The sequence below is a fragment of the Stegodyphus dumicola genome, chromosome 6 (assembly GCF_044657685.1).
Source record: "Stegodyphus dumicola isolate Sdum_Otavi_A_Nest chromosome 6, ASM4465768v1".
In the NCBI taxonomy this organism is placed as follows: Eukaryota; Metazoa; Arthropoda; class Arachnida; order Araneae; family Eresidae; genus Stegodyphus; species Stegodyphus dumicola.
In genome coordinates this window covers 202,861,913-202,874,260 of record NC_140773.1, presented here as the reverse complement: position 1 = coordinate 202,874,260, position 12,348 = coordinate 202,861,913, and the positions used below count along the sequence as shown (strand labels likewise).

The 12,348-nt window shown below is 28.9% G+C and overlaps 1 protein-coding gene across 2 annotated transcripts in view; it reads left to right on the top strand.

Moving 5' to 3' along the window:
• klu (zinc finger protein klumpfuss) overlaps positions 1 to 11,011 on the top strand; it is a 188,465-nt gene extending 177,454 nt beyond the window's left edge. For both annotated transcript variants that reach the window (XM_085819368.1, XM_035363583.2), the window contains one exon: positions 5,377 to 11,011. The gene's annotated coding sequence lies outside the window, so the exon portion shown is untranslated. The remainder of the gene's footprint in view (positions 1 to 5,376) is intronic.
• The last annotated feature ends 1,337 nt before the right edge of the window (positions 11,012 to 12,348 follow it).

The window sequence follows — 12,348 nt, the reverse complement described above, 5'->3', positions numbered from 1 at the left end:
AAGTGGCCACCTTTGTAGAAGACGAAAATAGTTTAGGTTCCTAGGCGATCGTCTTGCACAAGTTTCTTGTACATAAAGCACTGTATAAGGTAGATGAAAAATTTGCCATTTAATAACCACTGGCAGGATATTTTTAACAAAAAGCAAATGAATAATTACAGGTAAAATAACTCAGCTAATTACCAACCAAACTTTAATAATTTTTCTGTTGTCCAACATTCCGCTATTTATAGACATCCCCTTTCTATAAGAACCAGAAATAGTAGTTATCTGGACAAAGCTTCTCAACGCGCACGCAATTCGGCGAAGGCGGGCGGGACGCTTGCCAGATGGCGCCACTGCACGCGGACTACCGTTGACCTCTCCGTTGACCCCAGGTTACCTGTTGTCCCTCTGTTAAATCTCCCAAATACCTTGATGAGTGTACTCTTTTGGAAGGAGAAAGAAAGAGAAAATAATAATAATGAACATCATGGCGGACATTTAATTAGTTCGACTGGCTTTCTTCCACAACTTTGGGGTTGCCACAAAAGGAAACAAAATAAAATGAAGCAGACGAGAAAGAAGGGAATATTTATTTGATCCCGTGGATATTAATGGCGGTTTTGTAGCTTTGAATGTTAAATAACTTCGTATTTCCGAGGTAGTTCAGAAGAAAAGATGTGTTTACATTTGGGGAATCATGCTTAAATTATTGTTTGAGCGTGATGAACAGAACAATGGATAAAAAATAGCTGATTAAAGATTTAATGCTGAGAAACGAAGCAGAATATTTAACGTTAACTCTTAAATACGCCTACTCAATGCTTGTTCATTAACAAAGGAAGCGTGAAAATTGTGGTATAATATTATATCATTAAGGAAATTGAATGATTCAGGAATTACTGTATATTTTTTATTTGGTATTTACGTATTCGATTCCCAAGAATTTAAAAAAGGATATATAAAAGTTGCACCGTCACAATGTCTTCCGAGTTTCAATAGAATTTGACAGATCGCATTTGAAATTAGGCAAAATGTAACCTGAAACGAGCAATGATTTTATCAAAAAAATTCTACGCATTTCGATGGATAATGGCATGAGACAGTCTCTCTCAAGAAGCAAAAAATTATCTTATTAGCTTACAAAAAATACGTAGTTTAATTTAAAAAAAATAATAATAAATGCAGAATAATAAGGATTCTGAACCAAAATAAACGGGATAATATGTAGCATTATGTTATTGACTGCAATAACACTTAAATTTTTCACAAAATTATCAGCTGGATATCTGTTATTTTAAATGGTGAAGAATCTGTATGAATGTACATTTGTATGTTCCTCGAACTGTGAAAAAATGGCGACACTTAGAACTACTGAATGCTGAACATGCGTAGTCCTTCACCAGAACTCGAAGCTAGAATTTTGAATTTCGATTTTTTTTTTTTTTTTTATTTCATACTTTGTACAAACTTAATAAAATTTTTATTATTAAATTTTGTGATCTGAAAGCCAACCGTAGTATCACTGATTTAAATAAAGCATATGTATCCCCAGCACCAGACCGTTGCCATTCGTCAAAATGTAAGATGTTTATCTTTCAGTTTTAATCAATAAACTCTATTTAAAAGCGGTGCGTTGCCATTACCCGAAATAAAATACTTTTATTATTGTCATTCAGTAAAGCCTAAAAGATATATTCTTAGGCCTAAGATCTAAGACTTTCAGATTTAAACCTTTGGTTATTGAGTACCAAACCAAGCGATTTAAAAGTAATCAACGCAGTTCTTCAAAATACTTTCTTTACTTTTTAATCGGATTGATTTAAATAAAATTTCATATAAATTATGAGATATTTAATTACAGTTATTAAAAATTTTTATGAAATTACACTAGCTGAACACACTAAAAACATTATATGTATTTTTTCTTTTTATGATAAATATATTATCATAAAAGTTATCATTCATATATTTTATGATAAATATATTATCATTATAACTGTTGTGCCTTTGGTCTCTGGAAACGAGATCTTTCTAAGCGCAACCCCCCCCCCCACACACACACACGATTGATGAACTCTGGAAAGTAGTGGAAGAGAAAGGAAAATCAATATCCCTGGAAATTTTTCGAAAAGGTCCATCTCTCATGGAAATCACGACGGAGATTTATAGTCCAAAAGACGGCTATCAAATCGAATATTAAAAAAAAAAGTACTCTTTATATTTTAAATATTAATTAAACAGTCCTGAAATTGTCTAAAAATAAAAGTAAACACCTTATATAGATTCTTATTTAGATCATTTAATTTAATATTTCAGGCAAACGTCGCAAAATTAAGAGTAAATATTTTCTATAAAAATTACTCCAAAAGTCCAAGGTTTTCGTAGTTTTAGTTTTCAAACTGGCGAATTAATCTTCCAGAAAATAGACTTCATTTTCTTTACGCAATTTAAGTTACCACATAAAATTCCAAAATTCAAACACATCTATAAAAATTTGTTTCGCTTACATTCTGACTAATTATAGAAGTAAACTATTAATTATAAATATTTTATATTATCAAAAATCATGTCTTAACTCTAACTGTTGTATTTCTATTATGTTCCAATAAAACCTCAAAATATAATAACAGGTATAAAAGTACCCATTATTCATCGAACTATGATAGCTTATTATCTTGAAGCTATTACATAATTTTCTTACATTCTATCAAAAAATTTATAAAAGCAAAACACGCTAAGAGAACGCGTCGAAACTTATTTAAATCGCCGTAACTATCAAGTAGTTGTGTGTCATCAACTAGATCCAAATTAGAAAAAGGGGGATATAGAAAAGGGGTGGAATTAAACAATAGCAATCCGAAACCAGACCAACCTAGGCATGCTTAAAGAGACATATGCATATAGAAAAAAAAACTTCGTACAAAAATAGAGCTAAATTCTTGTCAACAATAGACTACGACTTGTGAGCTAAAATAAGTTTTCCAGTCGCTTTCGAAAAGTACCTCTTCCCTTTCTAACTCCCCCACTCGTTTTTCGCCCCCTCAGATGTTACGACTTCGAATGTTTCGTTCCCCTTTCTCAACGAGATGGCTATGCAGTGGAAGCAAACGATACTTCTTGTAATGAGAGCTTTTATTGTACTTCTTTATCGAAGTCGAGAAATCGAGATTTCAGAAAGATTTATGTATGTTTTTGTTAAAAAATCTTTTTGCACATAGGCTTGGAATAGTTTTGTTATTCGAAATAAGATTTTATAATGACCAATACTTTAATATACGATAATTTAAATGTATTTTAAATCAGATTAAGTTCTATCAATAAAAAATATAATTAAAGAAAAATCATATTAAAAAGAAATAATGATACTTTATTGCAACTAATAAATAAGAAAAATATTTATGTACGTACGTTCGTAGATAAATATTGGCTCACACTGTGGAAAAACGACGGCACATATAGCCACCTAGTTTTGACCGAACATGAGCACCTCGAAGCCCAAATTTTGAATTTCGAATTTACTTTTTTTATTTATTTTATTTTTATTTCCTTGTACGAAGTAAAGGAAGTATCGTAATTGCGAAAAATTTCGGGTCTCATATTTCAGCAGAAATATCCATTTTGACCGTTCCCTAATCCATTTGGACGATTTTTTTCCGATGCTTTTGTACGTACAAACAGAATAAAGGACTCTTTTTTCCAAAGCAGACTGTTAAATGGATTTAAAGGCTTCAAAAACGATTTTTTTTCGATTCTTACGTATGTATGTATATATGTCGCATAACTGAAAAATGATTAGGCGCAGAAAATCGAAATTTTGTATATGGGATTGGTTATAGCATCTAGTTGCGCTCCTCCTTTTTTCAATTGCAATCGGTAGTACCAAACGCGTGTCTATATATATATATCTATATCTATATAGTACCTTTAGCCGACTTAAAAGTATTTACCTGGCCTTTAATTTCACAGTCATTGGCAGTAGTCATATACTTGCAGGACGATACATTCCGCAAGAGAAGAAGGGGAAGAAGGACCTTGTTTGTTTGCATTAGATGTACATAAGTCACGTGATCTCTGAGGTCATCTACATTGTTTGTTAACATTAGCTACCCATCAGTTACGTGATCTTTGAGGTCAGCGGAATGTACCTCATTATAGAAGTGTCTTAAATGACGAAAATATTCGTGTTTTGTTAGTGCCAAGGTTAAAAAAAATTAATTTTAGACAAATAACGAAATCTAACTACGTATATAATAACACATTATATCTATAGTTAGCCTAACAATATTTTATATTAGTTTATTGTTGTAAATGTCTTAATTACATTTAATATCAGTTTATTGTTGCAACAAAAAATGCGTATGATTTAATAGGCCGTGCAAGGAAATCATGTGGTGTCCACATAAGATTTTTTGGCATTGATTTAATGAATTCTTATTAATAAATTCAGCGATTTAGAAGCAAGCAGTGGCAACACTGTGAGATATGAATCGTTTTATTTCCAGCGCGACAGACTGTTGCCATTCCACAAAATGTTATTTTTTCAATTTTAATCAATAAACTCGACTATTTAAAAACAATATATTGCTACTACCTGAAATGAAATACATTTATCTTTTACTCCAGTGTATAGCCTTTCAGTTAAGAGACAGATCTCTAACTTTCATTTATCTGTTATTGGTGTATACGAGCCAGTTTCCCTTAGAAAGTTCTCCACGAAGGCATCCCTCCGTTTAGGCAGACAGCCCTCGTGTGCTTTGCCATAATTGAATAATACAATACAATAATACCTACATTTATCTGTTATTGAGTAACAAAGTAAGCGATATAAAAGCAATAAACGCAGTTCTTAAGAATACTTTTCTTCTACTTTTTAATTTGATTGATTTACATGAAGATTCATCTAAAGTAAGAAATGTCTATGATAGGTATACTTAGAAATATTAAATGCTTTAATGAAATTACATTAACCGGACTCATTGAAATCATTATATATTTTCCTCTTTTTGAAATTATTTTAGAACGCTAGTTAATAATATGTAAAACGAATACTTAGAATGGAAAATGCATATGTTTATTTTAAATTGCTCTATATTAGACAATTGCTGGTTGTTTAAATTTTATAGATATATTTAAAATCACAGTTTTCCCGAATGGCAACACTCTGAGAATTATTTATGTGGATTCTAACAACCGGCGCATTTTATATGTGGATGTTTTACTGCTCATCTAACTGCATTTTAATTATACCCTAACACTTTTTGCATACAAAATATTATTTTTGTATCTTACATTACATGTTATTAACATTTTTTTTATCAAGGTTCTCTCTTAAATAAGATGCAAGCATAAAACTTCTTTAATACAAATTCTTTTTTTCTTCCCGTTTTTCAGATATCAAGATGCATAACTCTGACCGTGACTGGCCGAGTGAAGAACAACTCTATTTTTGAACAAATAAGAAAACGAGAGCCAGATTGAAGAAGACGTACTATTTTTCGTAAGACAGCTGAACGCGACGACTGAACAAAATGTCGTGCAACGTGATATATAAATATATATATTAAATATTAAAAATATTTATTTCTAAAATGGTGATAAGGAATGGCAGACGTGAAATGTTGAGAGTTCAAATGGTCATCTGTTTGAAGTTAAGCATATGGTAGAAACAGTTAGCATTGCTTAATCATATTTAAATATAAAAATATATATTAAAATGGTATTTCATTTCATATGGAGAGAAACGAAAGGAAATTTTCTTTAAAAAAGTTTGTCTTATTCTGACTTTACAGGTACAGCATCATATAATATTTTCAGACACACAGATTGATCGAAAAGGATTAGAAATTAACAAATAGACAAATAAAATACGTCATTGAAAACATTTTCCTAACTTAAGCAAACTTTTGAAAATTCAGTTATCAAACTTGTATTTAAATTATGTACATTTTAAATTAAACCGATAATTAATCGAATTCGCTATAATTTTTAAAATCCCAAGGAAAGAACTTACATTTAAATTGTTTACAGCTCTAAGACATTTAATAAAAATCTTAATCGTTTTAAACTTAATCATGTTTTAGTGTTTAATAATAGTTTAATAACAGGTATTAAACAAAACTATATTGCTTATACCCATAAAATTGCTAGACTTTAATTTAATATATATATTTATATATGTAACTGTAATTTTTAAGTTAAAAATTTAATAGATTGTAAAATATTTAAGGACAGTCAGAAGTTTTAATTTCTTACTAATTAATTTTAATATAAATTATTTTAATTTGAGAATAGTTTTCATTCCTTATCAAATTAATTTTAACAAGCATGCATCCCTTAATATTAGTTTACGCCATTAGCTACATTTCTATCTAGCTGTTTTCTTTCAGTTTTTTTAAAACGATTTGCCAATTTTTTAAAAAATATATAAGTGTTACTAGCCGTTTGCGCTGCCAGCATCTTAAAATAATGTTTAAGAAAAGAAAAATTACATAATTATTTTAAAGAGTTCAGCCAGAGTAATTTCTTAAAAATATTTCATATTTCTGATTATTTATTTCAGGATTTAAATGCATTTTTGTTTAAATAGAAAAAATTAAAAAGTTGCAAAAACGCTGTCTTAGTTTGTTACTCTTTGACAGACAGATTTATGAAAATTAAATATTTTTCGATTAACTGAATGGCAGCGCGCTGGTGCATAGAAAATAAAAGTACTTAATTTCAGGCAGTGGGAAACTCACAGCTTTAAATAACCGAGTTTGTTGATTAAAATTGGAAGATTTTACATTTTGCTGAATGGCAATAGATTAGGCGTCGGAGATAAAAATATTTTATTTCGAACAATGTTGCCACTGTTCGCTTTGTAGAAAGTATGAAATAAATTTAAAAAAAAAAAAAAAAAATTGGTAATTCAAAGATGCCATCGATTTTCCACAGTGCGCGGAATAGACAAACAAACATGCATACAAACAGATTTTTCATTATTTAAAAGTAGAGATTTAAATATTACGTACTAAATATCAAACATACGCTTAACTCCAACCAGTGATCCATTAACAAATGCCATTGCATTGTAGAAACATTCGTTGTGCAACTTATATAGAACGTCTAGTTTTGGAAGAGTTTTTATATCGTAAACGATACTTGTTTTGACGGTTGATTGCTTGTCTTTTGTCTTCTGTGTCATCCGTAAACATCTGTCTACAAGATGGCTACCGATGGTTGTGATGTTTATTGAATAGATATATTATGGTTGTTATCAGTTCGCAATTGCATCTGCTTAATGCTAGTGTTATACTGGTATCATTGTTGTCAGAAATCCGAGCACAGATTTGCTGTTAAAATATATAAACCACTATTAGAATGTATTGAAAAACAGCACATAATATATATAGTTATCCATATTGGAATTAAGCAAAAATAATAAATAAATAGTCATCCTGAGAAGTATTTACAGTCTAAAATTCATATAAATTGTTCCAAAATTTGGAAAAGATTTAATTTTTAACAACGACAAGATAAAATATTCTTGTAGGATTTTTAATGTTAACTGCATTTTTATAATGGATTTTATAAAACTGCACTGTGTTATATACAAAATTTTAGATTTATTTATAAAAATTCTTAAACTTGAACAACATAAGAAAATAATTTGTGAGCATAATTTTTTGCGAACATTTCCTTAAGAATTAAACATTTGTGAATATTTCTTTAAGAATTTATTTATTAATGAAATAATCCCTCATTTTCAGCTTTTCGAACTGCAGTTTTAAATTATGATTATGAAGTTTAATTTTAAATCATTTGTCTGTTTCATAGAGTAAACTTTTATTGTTTAATTTGCAGATAATAAAATTCGAAATATCATAAATTAGTTTTTATTATTATTTATTGCTATTAATGTTGTGAAAATCTCCGAATTTGACAATCACTGCAACATGATATTAAAAAATAATAATAAAAGATGTATTCATTTAGGTAATTTTTTAAAGACTTCAGTATTCACAAAGCAGCCCTAACAGACTTTAATATTTCATCATACTTAATGAAGTCCAGATATATTGAAGAATAATATACTCGTTCAATTAAATTTATAGATTAAAATTAATCATTTCGCTATCTCTAGTGTTTTAGCATTATCTGCATTATATTACTATTATCTTTGTTATAGGTTCGTCAGTTAAATTATATTTTAATTCACTAATTTAATTACATAATTATTAAACGAATCTTCATTTATTCCATTCATTATTAATCAAAAGCAAATAACTCGGCAAAACATTAACATTTTATAAAATATTATGCTCACCAGATATAATTTAAAAAATATTTTAAGATGGTATATAATACAAAGACATCTTTGTGGAATGTTTGAAAACATTCTACAGCATTTTCAGGATGACTAATGCTATAATTTATAAATGTATGGACAAATATGATGTTTGTACTGATTGCTTCTGTAAGCACGAGATAGTTCTATTTTTGTGCCAAAAAAGAAACTTCTTGTTGCCAATATATGCACTACTTATTACGACTACTATTTTTTAAAGATGGGTTATATTTTGACATTGTTGAATCAATAGTTGTTTAAGGTGCCACCGATATATATACATAAATATCTATATACATATATATACATACATATATACATATACTGTAAAATAGCTTGTAGCTTTGCACACTAACATTCACTACCTTTTCCCTGATGTTTGCTCAAGCAGTGCAAGAAAAATACATGACTTAATTTTTTTTTTTTTTTTTTTGCAAAATTTTCATTATTTTTTTTTTCTACTTACTCACCCATTTTATGCATGCTAGACGCATATGTTTGAGCAGGTCTTATGAGCTTTTCTCCCTTGAAATTTAAATATATGTTTTTTATTTTAAAAATATATCTATGGGACCTCAATTTATCAATTCTTATTTGAAATAAGTTGCCGCGAGTCACCTAAAATAGTTATCATAAAAAGAATAAAAAGAAATATATATATATATATAAAATGATTTTAATGAGTTTACTTAGCATCATTCCATAAAAATACTTAATAATTCTAATTAGAAATTTCCTGATTTAAATGCATTTTTATTTAAATCAATCCGTTTAAAAAGTATAAAAAATATTCTTAAAAACTGATTTTATTGCTTTTAAATCGCTTGGTTTGTTAATAACAAATAGATTAAATTTGAATATTATATATCTTACGCTTTACTGAATGGCAACGCGCTAGCGCATGGAAGATAAAAGTCTTTTATTTTGGGAACTGACAACATAGCGCTTCTTAATAACCGTGTTTGTTGATTAAAACTGAAAGGTAAAGACTTTACATTTTGCTGAATGGCAACAGTCGAGCACGCTGTAATTAAAAATGTTTTATTTCGAATAGTGTTGCCAATGCTCGCTTTTTAATCGCTGAGTCTGTTAATCAAAAATCTATTAAATACCTACAGAACATTAAGTAAATAAAAAACCGAATTCGAAATTCAAAATTCTGGCTTCGAGATGCCCTCATTTTCATGCTTCTATATTTGTAAAAGTCTAAATAGGATAAATCGAGGTTTCCGTAGTTTGTAGTAAAAAAAAATTGAAGGTATTTTTATCATTTGAAGTGCCTAAAAATCTTGCTTATCACTTTTATCTTTATCTGAATTAGTTCTTAATTTGATTTAATTGCTTATAGAATCAGTTTGATAATAGCTGTGATACACGATTTAGCCAGGCATTCAATCAATTTTAGAATTTTTTTTTTTTTTTTTTTTTTTAATCAGGAGTTAGGTGACACCAGTTCCGTGCCATTGTCCCATTGTAAATATATTGTACATATGATCTTTATTGCTCAATCATACGAGTGTGATACGACTTTGAGTTGTACATAGTAGTAACTTCGGAGTGTACAATCACTTTGATGCGTCCGTAAATTCATTTCTTCCCATCAGTTTTCATTTTCATGCCAGCATTTTTTTTTTTTTTTTTTTTTTTTTTTTTTTTTTTTTTTTTTTTTTTAAGCTTGTGGGTTTACCCTTCTCCTCGAGTATAAAGGGAAATGGAATCATGAAATACATTTGTTAATATTTCATTTTTAGCATTCTGTTGAAAGATGCTTATCACATACGTTGTTTCGTCGCAATTCCTGAAAGGGTTTGTTAGTGAAATTTCTAAAATTCCTTATGCGTTGTGTACAAATCCGTGTATAGTTAAAGGTAACAAGAAATTTAAAGTTTTTTTATGATCGAAGAAAACGAAAAGAAAACTTTATTATATTGTTATCTCATATAAGTGTTATGCTGTAAATTTGTTGCCAAATTTTTAATCTGCGGTTGTGAAATATATGAATCTCTTGAAAGTTACTATTTCAATCTCTATAATTTTAGCGAATAGTGTTTTTCAAAATAGTAATAATAATTTTAAATTATTCATGTTATACATTTTGTATAGATCGCATTACAATGTGCCATAAATTTAATCTGCTTTTGAAGCATTTGAATAATTATTATAAATGATTCGCTCAAATGTGGAGACTCTGTCGTTATAACATTTACATTTTAATTTTTTTACGTGATTTAACTGCCAAATCTGTTTCTTTGTTGTATTTTTTGTCTTTAAAATATTTTTGTTTCATATTTTTCAATCATTTTGTTTGGAAATGGGAAAAAAATTGTAAAATTTTGTAACTTATAAAATAATTTGATGGTGTTTTTTTTTAAGTATAAATTTCTAACGTTATTAGTTTACTATAATATAAACCTACAATTACCAAATTATGTACTTTTTGTTTATTTTCTCCCATAACCACAAGCGTTAAAGTGAATTTTTTAAAGCAGATGAACTTTTTATTTTGAAAGCACACTTTTTTACTCGCTTTATTTGGATATTGTCTACGGCTGCACTTTGTAAACAATGGCTACAATTTCAATATTAAGAATTAATGCCCTGTAAAAAAGCAAAGACATGTGTCTATTTTGTTTTTGTTCCGTTCTGTGCCCAATTTATTTAAGATAAAGAGAAATTGTGAATAAAGATTTTTTTAAAATATTACTGTTTTCATTTTTGCTTACAGAATTACAAATACAGAGGAGTTTTTGTTTATTATTCTATTTCAAATAATTTGTATTCGGCTTACATAATCATGAAAAAAAAAATAAAAAATATGATATAGTTTGACCGCCTCATCCGCGACTATGACGGCAAGCACTCATGCGCCATTCCGACCGAATTATTCTCAAAATAGAGGTCTATTTATTATACAGGTCTAATTATTCTCAAAACAGGGTGGAGAGGTGGGGACTTTCTTATCCTCGAGCAGATAAATTCTCTCTTTCCGGAAAAGAGAAGATTTTCACGTGACCTTTCACGTCGCAGCAAGTAATAATGCTCCTTTTGGACGAGTCTATGTGTTTTGGCAGACTGCCAGCCAAGGTTGCGTTTGAGACGGTCGAACTATACTAGTATAATCCTATTAAGAATTTTGATATTCTTATTATGAAATGAAAAGAAGTTGACTCAAAATTCTTAAAAACCTTAAAAAGAAAAAAAAGTGAAATAAAACAATTTTTTTTTAGATTTTTTACATCTCGACCTTTCTTGTTTTGGGATTAAACACTACAAGCTCTTTTGCCATCAATAAGTATTAAAATTAAAAAGTTACATCGTCCAAAAACTTAATGTTTTTGTATTATGAGTGAAAACTACGCATTTAAATCAAAGCCATAGTTTTTAATCCTTGAGTGGCTACCTGCCTAAAATAGTAATTACAAAAAAGAGAAAATATGTAATGATTTTCAATGAACATTTTAGAAAACATTCAAAATTTTTAACTGCACATTTCATGATTTAAATGCATTTTTATTAAATCAAACAGATTAAAAGGTAGAAAAGGAACACCGTGTATAACTTTTGAATCGCTTGGTGGATTAAATAATCAGTAATAAGCTAAATTTAAAAGTTTGATATTTTACGCTTTGAAAAATGGCAGCATGTTAGCGAACTTCTTAATATATGGCAACCTATTTTCCTTTCCCTTCTTACACTGCGCATGAGCAGGAAAAAAGTCACATCGTTCCTACTTTCGCTTAATTATCGCTTTCAACAAATATGCAAAATTTCAAAAGGCGCCAATATGTAAATTCACGTATATTTTCGGAAATTTTTAGCTTTATTATTAAGCATCGCTTTTTATCCAACTTAACCACATGCATCTCAACAAAACCACAAAATTAAAAGCTGTGTAATAGCATATGTTTAGAACTCCTGACGCAGTGTTAACGGTTTGTATACACTTTATATTTTTCAGTCTTTTCTCAACTCATCAGTGTTCAGTATTATTAATGCTACGGCTTACAAAAGTTTTTTTTTTTTTGGTCCTTTTTTAT